The sequence below is a fragment of the Pelophylax lessonae genome (genome assembly GCF_965119305.1).
Source record: "Pelophylax lessonae genome assembly, chromosome: 7".
In the NCBI taxonomy this organism is placed as follows: Eukaryota; Metazoa; Chordata; class Amphibia; order Anura; family Ranidae; genus Pelophylax; species Pelophylax lessonae.
This window is the reverse complement of record NC_138774.1, coordinates 274,261,894-274,275,425: the sequence shown is the minus strand read 5'-3', so window position 1 is coordinate 274,275,425 and position 13,532 is coordinate 274,261,894.

The window sequence follows — 13,532 nt, the reverse complement described above, 5'->3', positions numbered from 1 at the left end:
TACCTGCCATTAAAGATTTTGATTTTGCCCATTTTGCCCCTGTAGGGTGCAACCAGATATGCTGCTCTCAATGTCTGAGACCCCATTCACACCTTCATCACATGGATACGTTTTTTGGTGCATTTTTTGCTGCACAAAACCATCACTTGAATGGGCTTCCCTATATGCGACAAATGGGCCAAAAAAATACCTCAAGTACCTTTTTTTAGCACAGAGTATTTTGCTGCATTTTTCATACATTTTCTTGGACAGGACAAAAAATTGTACTGCTACCTCTGTTTGGGGTTCCAATAGGTAATCATGCCACAGCAAGCGCACTGCATGCTTTGCCGTGTTTTAAGTGCATTTCCGTTTCTTTTTTTAAAACTTCGTGCATTTCCATTTCTGCCCGTGTTTTCATGACACCTAAGTGTGAATGCAGCCTGAAACATTACCAAGTACCAAGGCCTGTGTATATGCTGTTATATATAGGAAAGAAAAGGGAAAGGCATGGCTTCATTCATACCTAGGCGTTCTGAAAACATGGGCATGAAACATGGATTTCTGCCCACATGGAAACATGCTAAAAACAAGGCTTGTTTCTTAATGGCACCTCAAACGCCGGTAGCAGTCCCACGACAAACTGTGCCTACACTGGGTGATTACCACACCATGTAGGCATGTAGGATTCCTTACCACAACCAGTTATTCAGAATTATATTACATGGTGTTTCCACATCTGTGCTGCCAGCAAAGCCCACCTACTATAGTTATGATAGATTTTAAAATGGCTTACATTGCTGACTAACAGTTAACAGACCATGTGGTTCCCATTGAAAGTTACAGAGCAAGATTAGGAAGTTTTAGTAAAATTACACATTACAATGAGCATACAGCTTTCATGAGCGTGTAGATGTATCCTCAATGTATGGTCTTTCATGTATTATATTCTTTTTGTTTTGTGTTTTTTTTTTTTTTTAAAGAAAATTGTATCAAAAATGGTGATGAAAGAAAAATAATATGCACACAGCTTTGAACGTAAACCAACTGGAAGTCCATTTCCCCAGTAAAAATGTTCATTATAATTTGCCATTGTTTTCATGCAATAGGTTTTACTTATAATTACGTTAATTACACCAGTCCTGAGTACAGTACAACTTGGTTAATTTCTTGGTAACCAACCAACGCTATCAATAAAAAAAAATAAAAAAGCCCACATTAATTTTGCTGGTCTCGTATTTTCCTATAAACAGTTTTGCATATATTTAAATTCCACCGCTGATTTTTTTTTTTCCTCCTCCTTTTCTACTCTAAACCCAATATCAATCCTTACACCGAATAAATTACACAAATCAGTCTTCTTTTTTTTTACTCCCCGCACCCCCATCTATCAGAGTTTAAAGGCAAGTCAAGTCGAATGTACTTTGGAGCAGAAGACGTGGGGTTTAATGGAAATCTGCTCCTGACTGTGCAGTGCCACATCGAAGCTAGGACAGGAGCTGGCGCATTTGCATACATATTAAACGAAAGCTGTAAAAATGCATACATGCAAACCACTTGGACTAGGCTCGCCTCAGTAACGCGCCTGCCGGGGAATCAATCTTCTTTTCTGTAAAAGGAAGCCCACCATGGAAAGAAGAAAATAAAAACAGCCTCTCTCTGGGGATGGGATTCAATTGCTGGAAAGCCCCCCACTTTATGAATCCTATTTATATATAATTCCTTCTGATAATCCTATATCAAAATATTATGTTGATGATAAGAAGGAAACATATTTTTTTTCTGTTTATTAGCTCTAGTAACCTGAGCCATTGCACTCTGTATGTAGAGTTTATTACCGATACATAGTGCTGCGTATGTGTGTTTTGCTACTAATTGTCAGCACTTATTTATGTAAAATTGGGTATCATTGTCACCCATTTCGATGCGCAAATTTTCCTTCTCTCCCAAGTGGATACTGATAATTAGAGTGTTGTTATGGAAAGGATGACTTTTGTAAAGTGAGGTAAAATGACATGCAATTAAAAAAAAAAATAACAAAATGATTCAGTTAAGAAATATTTTGCACAGCTGTGTGGTACATTTATAGGACGGACTCACACAAACTGAAAAGTAGCCAATATTTGGGTTTTATCAGCAGCATGTGTGAGTTATGTATTGTTTACCTTGGAAAAACATGCAATTGTATAATATCCATAACATACACAAGAAAAATACATGCTGAAGAATTGCACTGAAGTTGCTTCATTGTGAAATATTTCTAAAAGCAAAGCAGGATAAGCACTGGGTAGTTACTGAATTTTTCCTAAAATATGCCTTATATATATATATATATATATATATATATATATATATATATATATATATATATATATATATATATATATATTATAAAAAAGTAATTGCTAATAATATGCAACTGAGAATAAAAAATACACAATTGAGATGAAAAAAATATATATAATTACAGAAATTGCCGGATTATGGTTGTTTTTTAGGCTATGAAGAATATGTTCATCAGACCAGGAAATTCTGTGGTATGAGGGTTCCTATCAATTTTTTTACAGAGTGAAGCTTGTATGGGTAGTTGATAAGTTGAGGGGTGTTTAAGAAAGTTATTGCTGCAAGCAGTAATAAGTATAAGTGACAGTTCACACATATGCGATGCAAGACATTGCATGTGATTCGGAGCGCACTGTTCTGCAAATCACATGCGATGTCTGTGCGTTGCAAATTCAGCCATACAGATTGTATGATTGAACTTTCATCGCATTCAGACCAAAGTCACACAGGACTCTTTTTTTGGTCCGCCCCAGAATCGGATTGCATGGGTGTTCACATCTATGCGATCCGATTCACGTTCGAATTTACAGTTCGCACTGTGATATGCGAACTGATCTGGGGGTGTTGTTAACTTTGCATTGACACCCCCAGCGATTCGCATATGGCAGTGTAAACTGCCTGCGAGTTGAGTGCGATGCAGGAACCCGCAGTGGATTGGCAGGGTTCCCGCATCGTATATGTGTGAACCGACACCAAGGAAGTGGATGTAACCTGCAGTTGGTCATCAGCCTGGGACAGGGCTAAGTTGGGATATCTTGTTAGTTCAGGGGGGAAAAGGTAGCAGATACTCCTCATTCCCAAGGCTGTTGTGTTAACGATAGGAAGAAAGTTATCAGGAGGTTCGTAGGTGGTTTAGGAAGAGGTGAGTGTAATTATGAATCTTGTGAATTATATTATATTATTATTATACAGGATTTATACCGTATAGTGCCAGCAGTTTGTATAGTGCTTTACAAATAAATGAATGGTTGTGTGTTGAGCAAGTCAAAATGATTGCGGGAGGCTGTAACTGGCCATTATTCTTTGGAGAGAAACATCATTATCAGTATGGCGTTGATTTACTAAATTCAAATAGACTGCGCACTTTGCAAGAACAGTTGCTCCAGAGCTTAGTAAATGAGCAGAAGCTCTGCTGACTTCCATCATCCAATCATGTGCAAGCAAAAATGCTGCTTTTTAAGTTTTCATTGCATGTGATTGAGCATTCTTTGCAAAGTGAAGCTTTACCTCATTTACTAACCTCTGGAGCAACTGCACTTGCAGAGCGCAACTACACATTGCAAAGTGCACAGTCTATTTTCCTTTAGTAAATCAACCACTACTGTATATGTCATTATGTTTACACTGATATTTTATAAATACTCTCGCGCTCAGGCCAACCCTAAAAACATACAAAAAATGCAGTATTCAAATTGAAAAACACTTTCTTGAAACACTTGAAAAACATACATATAGCGCGTTCAGAGAATCTACAATTATACCATCCTAGTGATAATTGTATACATCTGTATTAGGGATCAACCGATTATCAGCAAAGCTGATATATCGAGGGCCGATATGCACTTTCCCCGATATATCGGAATCGGCCCGGAGGTTACCGCTATTGCCGATATTTCGGGAAAGTGCTTATACTGGAGTGATGCCTGCAGCTAGAGGTATCACCACGGTACCTGCGTCCATAGACGATGGTCGGCTGTCTTGTAATGGTAACCGATGTGGCTGAGAAGCCTCTCAGCTGTCATTACAAGGAGCGGGAGGGGATGTCCCCCCCCCTCCCGCCGCCTTTCGCGGCTCGTCCGGGTCTCCCGTTCCACTGGGAGACCAGGGCAACCAGCCTGCACGGCCACCGAAGACCTGATCAAAGCTGCATTCGGCTCTGATTGGGTCTCCATATAAAAACCCGGAAGTGATGTCATGACATCACTTCTGGGTACTCTGCGCCAGATTAAAAAAAAAATTACAGCATTCAAAACATTGGCGTTTTGAATGCTTTCAAGTGCAGAGGAGGGGTTTGGAGTCTTTTAGACCCCCAGATCCCTCCACAATAGTATCTGTCAAGAAAAAAATGTACGAAAATATCAGCCCATATCGACCAATACCCATACGCGATGACCAAAATATCGGTATCGGCAATCAAAAATATTGCCGATATCGGTTGATCACTAATCTGTATATCCAAATAATGATCAAAGAAATATACCAAAATTGCAAAGAAATTAAAATTGTTCAAATAATGTGAAAATTCTCCAAAGAAGTTGCATGAAAAATACAGATTTATTTAAAGTCTCATATAGTCTCAAAATGTATTTAACCACTTTAATTCTGGGCAATTTTATCCCATTAACGCCCAGACCAACTTTCAGCTTTTATCACTTTGAATGACAATTGCAACACTGTACCCATATGACATTTTTAGCCTTTTTTTCACAGAAATAGAGCTTTCTTTTGGTAGTATTCAATCACCACTGGATTTTTTTATTTTTTGCTAAATAAACAAAAAAAAAAAAGTTTTTCTTAGTTTCTGTTATACAATTTTGCAAATAAATAATCTTCCTTCATAAATTTAGGCCAAAATGTATTTTGCTGAAAATAACCCAAATCAGTGTATATTATTAAGTCTGTAGGAAAGTTATAGAGACCATAATCTATGGTATATATATGAAAAACGATTGATCATGATATACTGACAGCTCATTTCTTGAAGCCCAAAAACACCAGGACAGTACAAATATCCCCCAAATAACCCCTTTTTGGAAAACAGACTGTCCAAGGTATTTAGTAAAAGGCATGGCGTGTTTTGTTAAGTTGTAATTTTTTTGTCATAATCTTTTGAAAATGAAAAAATTAAAATGTTTTTTCACAATTTCGTTTTTTTTTAAATACTGTCACCAGTACAGTAACAAATTATATAATGGGTGTGGCAGTAATCAGGGACACTGACTGGTGACAGTATGTAAAATAATAATAACAATAATAACTTTATTCAATCTTTTTAATTACTTTTGTTTTTCTTTTTTTACGATTTTTTTTTAACACACTTTGAACAGAGCAATACAGTGTTACCATAGTACCACTGCACTACTCTGGGAAAGTGATCAGTATTTTTTTTTTTTTTAACACATGATTGTTTATACAAGTGAATTTTTCTAGTACAAGCGACCATTTTTACTAAATAAAACCGATTCATTCAGTTGTTTTTTTTTTGTTGTTGTGATTAGCTGTAATTGGACACACCAAATCACATGTTATAGATAAGCTGTAGAATATGACCACTGTGACCAATTATAGCTAGCAACACAACTGTACACAATGGATGGCATGAGGAAGCCATGCATTGTTTACAATTGTCATGTGACCTGATTAGTCACAGTGATTACATGGTACTGGCAGCGGGCTGGTACACCGATCAGTCATCGTCTGTGTCCGACCAACACAGCCAGTGACAGATAGCGCCACAGCGCATCCCAATCCAGGAGGGCATCATATGACGTCCACCCGGGTCAACAAAACTCCTGTCCGGCCGTCATCTTGCTGTAGACTGGTCGGGAAGTGGTTATGTGCTATGCATAAATTGTGAAAATAATATTTCAAACACCATCACTGTTCCCATGCAGACACATTCTCACCTCAACAGTTGGACCTTAAAATTATAAAGGGTCTATTAGGCAGGTTCCCGTTAAGACAGCCAGGATAAACTGTAATTGGTAAATATGCTAAGTTCTTCTGCTGATAATAAAGGCTACTCCCAAATAACATTCTTGACTTTGTGTTTTTAATAAAGTATCGGTGTTTTTAAACATAGTGAGCACTATATTTTTTCCTTTTCTTTTTGAGAAAGTTATCCAGTTGCCAGTACCCTTCCTCTTCAAGATCCGTGCTATATTGTGCTCCTGGGAGGTCTACATATGACCAAAAAGAGCCCCCAGTTGACATAAGTCTTGTTTCTCCCACCAACAATCTGTTGCAATCATCCTGATTCAGAGACTCTAAATTGCAATCCAATGTAGCCAATATTCTGGTAAAAACTTTTAGATCCGTGTTGCCCTCTTTTGGGATTAGAGTAATGTGAGCTTTGAATGAGTCACCGAGTAGAGTAAATCCATTTAGGATGGAGGTAAAGACAGTCACAAATCTGACAGCTAGCGAGTCCTGGAAGGTTGTAAGGGTCAGTGGGCTTAGCCTGTATTTATATTTACCTGTCCTCTAAATGTTGTCAGCTAGAGAGACCCCGAAAGACACCTAATAAAGGCATACCTGAAGTGTGCGTTATTGGGCAGTTTGGGAAGGTTGTACATTTTGGAGTAATATGATCTAAAAGCTTTGGTAATATCTACAGAGCAGCAGGCAGTTTGGACACTATCCATTTTATTATGTGGAATGTAATTCCTAGCTAATTTGACATAGGGCTCTGGTGGGTATTCTACTCATAAAACATTTGTTTACATCTAGATACCTGTGCTTTTACCTTGTTAGTTAAGAATAGGTTTGGCTTGTCTTTTAAGGATTTAATTTGGGCCACAGTCTACTCCCTCACAGGAGGAACATTTTGAAGAGCAAGTTAAACAGTGTTTTTACTCCAGTGGAGAAAACGTATGTCAATACAAATAAGGAGGTTGCTGCATGTGAGCCCCGAGCAAATACTGCCCCGATGTGAGCCCCATGTGAGCCCCGACCAAGTACTGCCCTGATTTGAGCCCCAAGTGAGCCCCGACCAAGTACTGCCTCAATTTGAGCCCCATGTGAGCCCCGACCAAGTACTGCCCTGATGTGAGCCCCATGTGAGCCCCGATCAAGAGTGAATACTATACTGTACATGGACATACTTTTCAGTAAGCCAACATTTCTGTATGAAAAATCTATTTTTGTATTGGTGTTATGTAATATTCAAACTTTCTGAGATACTGAATTTTGGGTTTTTACTAGCTGTAAGCCATGATCATCAAAATTGAAAGAAAGAAATGCTTGAAATATTTCACTCTAAAATATATGAGTTTCACTTTCTGAATTGAATTACTGAAATAAATTAACTTTTTGATGATAGTCTATTTTTTTTAGATGCACTTTTATTTGTATAGACCCCTTTTTTTGTTTATTCAATAGCAAATTGTTTAATTCATCTCCCTTATGTCTTTTGGGAAAAAATATGCAATTGTATAACTATGTCTATTATTGTTATTTTAGATCACATTATCAGATCATCATTACATGGATGATGGTCCTGAGGAAGCATGGATACATGCAAAACGAGTGACCTATTTACAGTAGAAAATAGTGTTGTACGTGTCCACAGTCATGATGATTATGTAGTAGGGATATACAAGTCAATATATCAAACGATTTTTTTGGAACTGTGTAATATATGTAACCGTATATATTATATACCTTTAGTACCAATAAATTATGTAAGTTTGTATTCCAAGCAGTTACACTCCAGTATAGGGAATATGGGTTAGATATCATGAGAGTTGGACTTTACTGCTGTCATTGGGAGCACAAATTGTGAACAGTAACAAGTATTAAAAAAATGTAAATATTGCAACAATGCTCCTTCAAAACATAATATAAAATAACATGTAGTCCAGGTAAGAAGAAATAGATGGACTAATGGTTAACAATAGTATATGTTTTGTTGATAACATGTAATGTTGCACTACAGAGCAGTATGGTTGAAGTTAAAAGGTGTGCTGGTAAACAGTTTGGCTTATCAGGTGGCTTGCAGCAGTTTTTTCATTTCAGAAAAGTAATCTAGGCATCTGGAGCAACTCCCATGCTAGGTTGGCATGTGTAAAAAGAGGTAAAGTGGTCATTGCCATTGGAACTTCCATATTTTGAGTACTGGGAGAAAAATTCCTTTTTAACACAAAAGCACTCCTTCTGTGAGAAGATATAAGCTGGATAATACTGAAATTGTGCGCACAATGACATGGCATTGCAAAGTTATGGAGTAAGTGATGGGTATGCAGTTTTGATAGAAGGTTTAGGTCCCCTCACTGGTTTGGAATGGTGATCCAAGTCTGAGTTGACTAAGATAACAGTTTCAGAACATACCGCAGCCTACTGTGCCTGGTCAATTCTTGCTGAGTAGGTGCTAGGTTCAAATAGAGATCCTAAATGGTACTTCAGTGTCCCTGAAGACATTAAACAGGGTGTCATAAGTGGTTATGGCAAGTGATATACTGTGGGAGTAAAAAGGTGAAAGTATTAGCTAGCTGGAGCAGACTGGGGTAGAAGGTACTGGATGAGACCCACGTGGGTAGTTAGACATCTAGTCCTGCTGAGTATGACTCTCGAGACGGATCCCCATCTGGGCAAGGTCTCAGTGATGTTCTGTATTGTCTTGGAGGTTCTTGGGTTATATGGGCTCTGGAATAGATGCTTGGATTCAGTTAAGAACTTTTATAGCAGCCTTTCCTTTTTCCCCAGAGGAACCTTTAAAATAATTTTCATGTCTCAAAGAACCCCTGAGTTAACAATTTATTGGGGTTCAGTGGAAAAATGCCCTCTACATTATTAGTGAGTGGGAAGAATGCCCTAGTTACAGTGGTGGTCAGAACGCCACCCTTACAGACAGTGAAAAAGATAATTGGTGTCACGCTGCTTGGTCCTGGAACTATGCAGACACTATTAAACAGGGAGGTCAACCAGCCACAGCTGGGGGAACCCCTAGCAACTTCTGGAGGAACCCTGGTTAAGAATAGCTGTTTTATAGGAACTGTATGTAAGTGTTACAGTACTTCCAGGATTGGTATATGAACAGCCAAGTGCATGGCACACCCTCTCCATCTACCAGCATGTCACACATGTGCGTGTGCTGGTCCGTAGCAATTTGGCTATGACAGGTTGTGCATGTAGGAGTGAGCATGAGTGCATTGGCACGTGTAGGTTATCTTGTGTCAGCATTTGTTGGTATGCATCTCTGATGCTGGGCTTTCTCATTGTCATGGAGACTATTTAGACAATTTCCTTTCTGGTGGCTGGTAATTTATCTTCTTACCAGCTACCCTATATACTGTATGATATTGTGGATTGATCCGATTACCTGTTGCTGATCTGGATCACCTGCCTCCAGCCCCTGTTGCTGACTTTACCTCTTCCTGTGGCTCAACCTCTGCTTGCTCCCTGACTATTCTCCTACCTGAAGCCTGCCTTAACCTCTGATTGGACCCCCACTATTCTCATTCCTGGTGAGCTCTGGTAAAAGCCAAGCTGTTGCTTAGAATCCTCATCTCAGGGGGGGCACATTACCTGCTAGGGTGGCACCCATAACCATAAGAATCTGAAAGAGTCTGTTAGCTGGGAGGGGTATGTCAGAGGTTTTATTGTCCCTTACACAGTACAAGTATAAAAGAGATCTCCGCATATGTTGCCCCTTTTCTTTTCAGCAAGGGTCCCAGCAGCTTACACATGTCATATGGAGAATGCTTCTGGAGAGGTCAAGCACTATGTAGACTTGGTGACCTTCCATGCCCAGTGGTCCCTTCCCCTAGGCCTTTTCCACGGTTGTTTAAGCATGAAGACGTGTATAGTAGCCTGTTTGCGTTTGTGTTTTTTTTATTTTGGACCCTATCAAATTTGATTTTGGAGGGGTCTCTGTCGGGTAGGGTTATTGATGGAACTGAGGTAACTGGTGTTTGAGGCCCTCACCTGTTTTTATTCTCGGAGGCCTCCTATTTTTATTTTATTTCTTCTGTTTGCAAGGTTCTCTATTAGAAGTATTTGCATGTTGGATCTGTGATCTAGTGCTGCTTCCAGCTGCTACATGTGGTTCTGGAGTTTTCCCCCATCTGCTTCTAAGCAGTGCTGATTTTGCCATTGAATTTTGATATAGTTTTAGTTATATTCTTTTGATTAAAATGCCATTTTAGTTTTAGTCCCATTTTAGTCATCTGCTATTAATTTAGTTTTAGTCATAGTCATTGGTTAAAATGCCATTTTAGTTTTAGTCCCATTTTAGTCATCGTATTTTAGTGGAATAAGATCTCCAGTACATTTTAGTCAAATAAAATAATTTTATTCAACTAAAATTGAATGTGTTTAGTTAAAATGTAATGTGTTATTTAAGCATTTCTATAGAATTTCCAAACTCATTATATATGTAATTTCCTGCTTGTGTGATTGCCTTACTGATTTTCCTAGAAGTCTGCACTTTGATACAAGTCAGATTTTGAGCATTATCTTCAACAAAAATTTCCTTTTTGGTGAGATACTCCCAAAAACAAAATCACTTCTAAAGGGATGCAGACCCTTCCTCATTAGGCCTTGTTCACACCTGAGCGTATTTTAGCTCATAAAACGTTCATCTCTGAAGTCTCAAAACGCCCAACAAGCAAAATCCCATTCATTTCAATGGCCCCTGTTCACATCTGAGCGTTTTTTGGCTGATTACAAACGTTTTTGTTAGATATCAATGCCTTCTTCCAAACACCTGCAAAAAACGCCTGGAAAAAGCCTTAAAAAAAAAAAAGGCCTGTAAAAAGCCCAAAAAAACACCTGTAAAAAGCCCAAAAAAACACCTGAAAATGATACGCTCAGGTGTGAATGGAGCCTTACAGACCTACAAGTGCAGCAGCTGATTGAAAAGTATAAAATCACTCCCAGTTGATTCACTTTTCACAAAGACACAAACAGTTATTTCTTCAGAATAACAAAAGAAAGGAATCTGCAACAAAGTTTTTTAAAATCCCTGCAATGTACAGAGATCACCCAGAGGGGAATGTTTTTTTCTCAGCAAAAGTGGAGTTACGCTTTATGACCATATCACGCAAAAAATTCTGTCTCAGGCAATTTGTTGCCAGTGACAAAATCACTTGTGTGACATGAAGCAAGTAAACTAAGTAAAAATCGCAAAGGGTTTATACAAAACTTTTCATCTACTCCTATGGTGCCACGCTCTTGCTGGCTGGTCCAGCAAGACATCGCTATGATGCTGCTGAAGCCAGTAGTGATCAATTTACTGTAGCCTTTCGATCATCTGTTAGCTATATAGCAGTTTTCAAATCAATGTACCTGCATAGCACCATGGGATACAATAAGGGCGTGTCTATGCCAACCTTTTCTCATTTTCTGTAACTTTCCAGAATTTTAACTTCTTGAGGCTTGTCAGGTATGTTGGAGTCCTACTGATTTTATTCAGAAATATTTGAAGGCATTAGTGCTTGCTGTCATCATGTGACACCAATTTATTATACAACTTATGACGGGTTCACATATCCATTTTTTTTAGATATTATAAAATTTCTTATTTTGTTTGGCAGGTACATAAAACTGTACCAAGCATGAATATTATCAACTAAAAATCAGATGTATATCTTGATGAGTGCACCATATCAAGATAGCCGAAAAGTTAGAGGGGCTTTTAAACTAGGTGATGGAGGGGAGGGTTCAGATGTAGAATTAGCCAGCGGGGAGCAAGGTTCAGTGGGCATTATTGGGGGCATTAGCGGTAGGGTCAAAATCAAAAGTAGGTAGGCTGACTAATCCAAAGTGCAGCCTCATAACATCTAACAAGTATACAATATGCAACCAGACGAAATTACGGGGTTTGTATACCAATGCTTGAAGTCTGGCCAACAAGATGGGATAACTGGAGCTGCTTATGTATGAGGAGGATTTTGTGGGAATTTCGGAGACTTGGTTTGACAGCTCTCATGATTGGCTGGCAACCATTCAGGGGTATTCCCTTTATCGCAGAGATAGAGAGGGTAAAAAAGAAGGAAGGGTATGCCTGTATATCAAGAACAATGTGCAAGTGAATATGAGGGTCGATATCACGAATGGAGCTAGGGAGGAGGTGGAATCCCTATGGCTAGAGCTTCAAAGGGAAGGTACTATGGGCAAAGTAATATTGGGTGTATGCTATAGGCCCCCCAACTTGAGGGAGGAGGGGGAGGTGGACCTCCTATCACAGCTTGAAATGGCAGCAAGGATGGGAAATGTCATTATTATGGGCGATTTTAATTATGCGGATATAGAATGGGAAGAAGGAACCGCACATTCATCTAAGGCTCGCCATTTCCTAAATATTTTGCAGGACAATTTCATGGGTCAGATAGTGAACGCACCAACAAGAAACAATGCGTTACTAGACCTACTGATTACTAACAATACAGACCTGATCGTGAATGTAGAAATATGGGGCAACTTAGGAAACAGTAACCATAGGTCAATTAGTTTCAGTATAAATCATAGAAATAGGAAACACAAGGGTATTATGAGGACACTAAATTTCAAAAGAGCAAATTTCCCTAAACTGCGCTCTATGCTAGACAATATTAAATGGGATAAGATCCTAGGAACAAAGAACATGGAGGAAAAATTGGAATGCTTTAACCACTTGCTGACCGCCGCAAGTACATATACTGCGGCGGTCAGGCCCTCACAGGCAAAGTAACGTATCGGTGCGTCACTAGCCTGTGAGGCTCTGGGGAGAGAGCGCGCGCCACCGGATGCGCGCTCCCGCTCGGTCACGGACCCCCCCTGCGCGTGTGCCCGGCAGACCCGATGTCCGCCGGTCACTCGCGATTGCCCATTAGAGCAGGAGAAAGGCAGACGGCTAGTGTAAACAAAGCCGCCTGTCATTCTCCCCTGTGTAAGAATGGAGATCATACGGTTCTACTATGTAGGACCGTTGATCACTGTTCCTACACCTCAAGCCACAGCCAATCACAGTTAGAAACACGCCCCTGGGGACACACTTAACCCCTCCCTCTCCAAAAAAAGTTAACCCCACTACTGCTTTAACCCCTTGATCAGCCACTGTGTTAACCCCTTACCTGCCAATGTAATTTTACAGTAACAGTGCATATGTATAGCACTGATTACTGTAGTAATGTCACTGGTAACCCCACAAGTGTCAAAAATGTCAGTCAAGGGTCCGATCTGTCCGCCGCAATGTCGCAGTACTGCAAAAAAATCGCAGATCGCCGCCATTAAGCGTTAAAAAAAACAACAAAAATGACAAAAATCTTTCCCTTAGTTAGTAAACGCAATAACTTTTGCGCAAACCAATTAAAATACGTTTTGCGGTTTTTTTTTACCAAAAATATGTAGCATAAAACAAATTGGCCTAAAATGTGAAAAAATTTTGACTTTTACATTTTTTTGGGGAATTTCATATAAAAAAATGTGAAAAATATTGTTATTTTTGCAAAATTGACGCTCTTTTTTTGTTTATAGCGCATGATCAAAGAATCGCACAGGTGATCAAATAC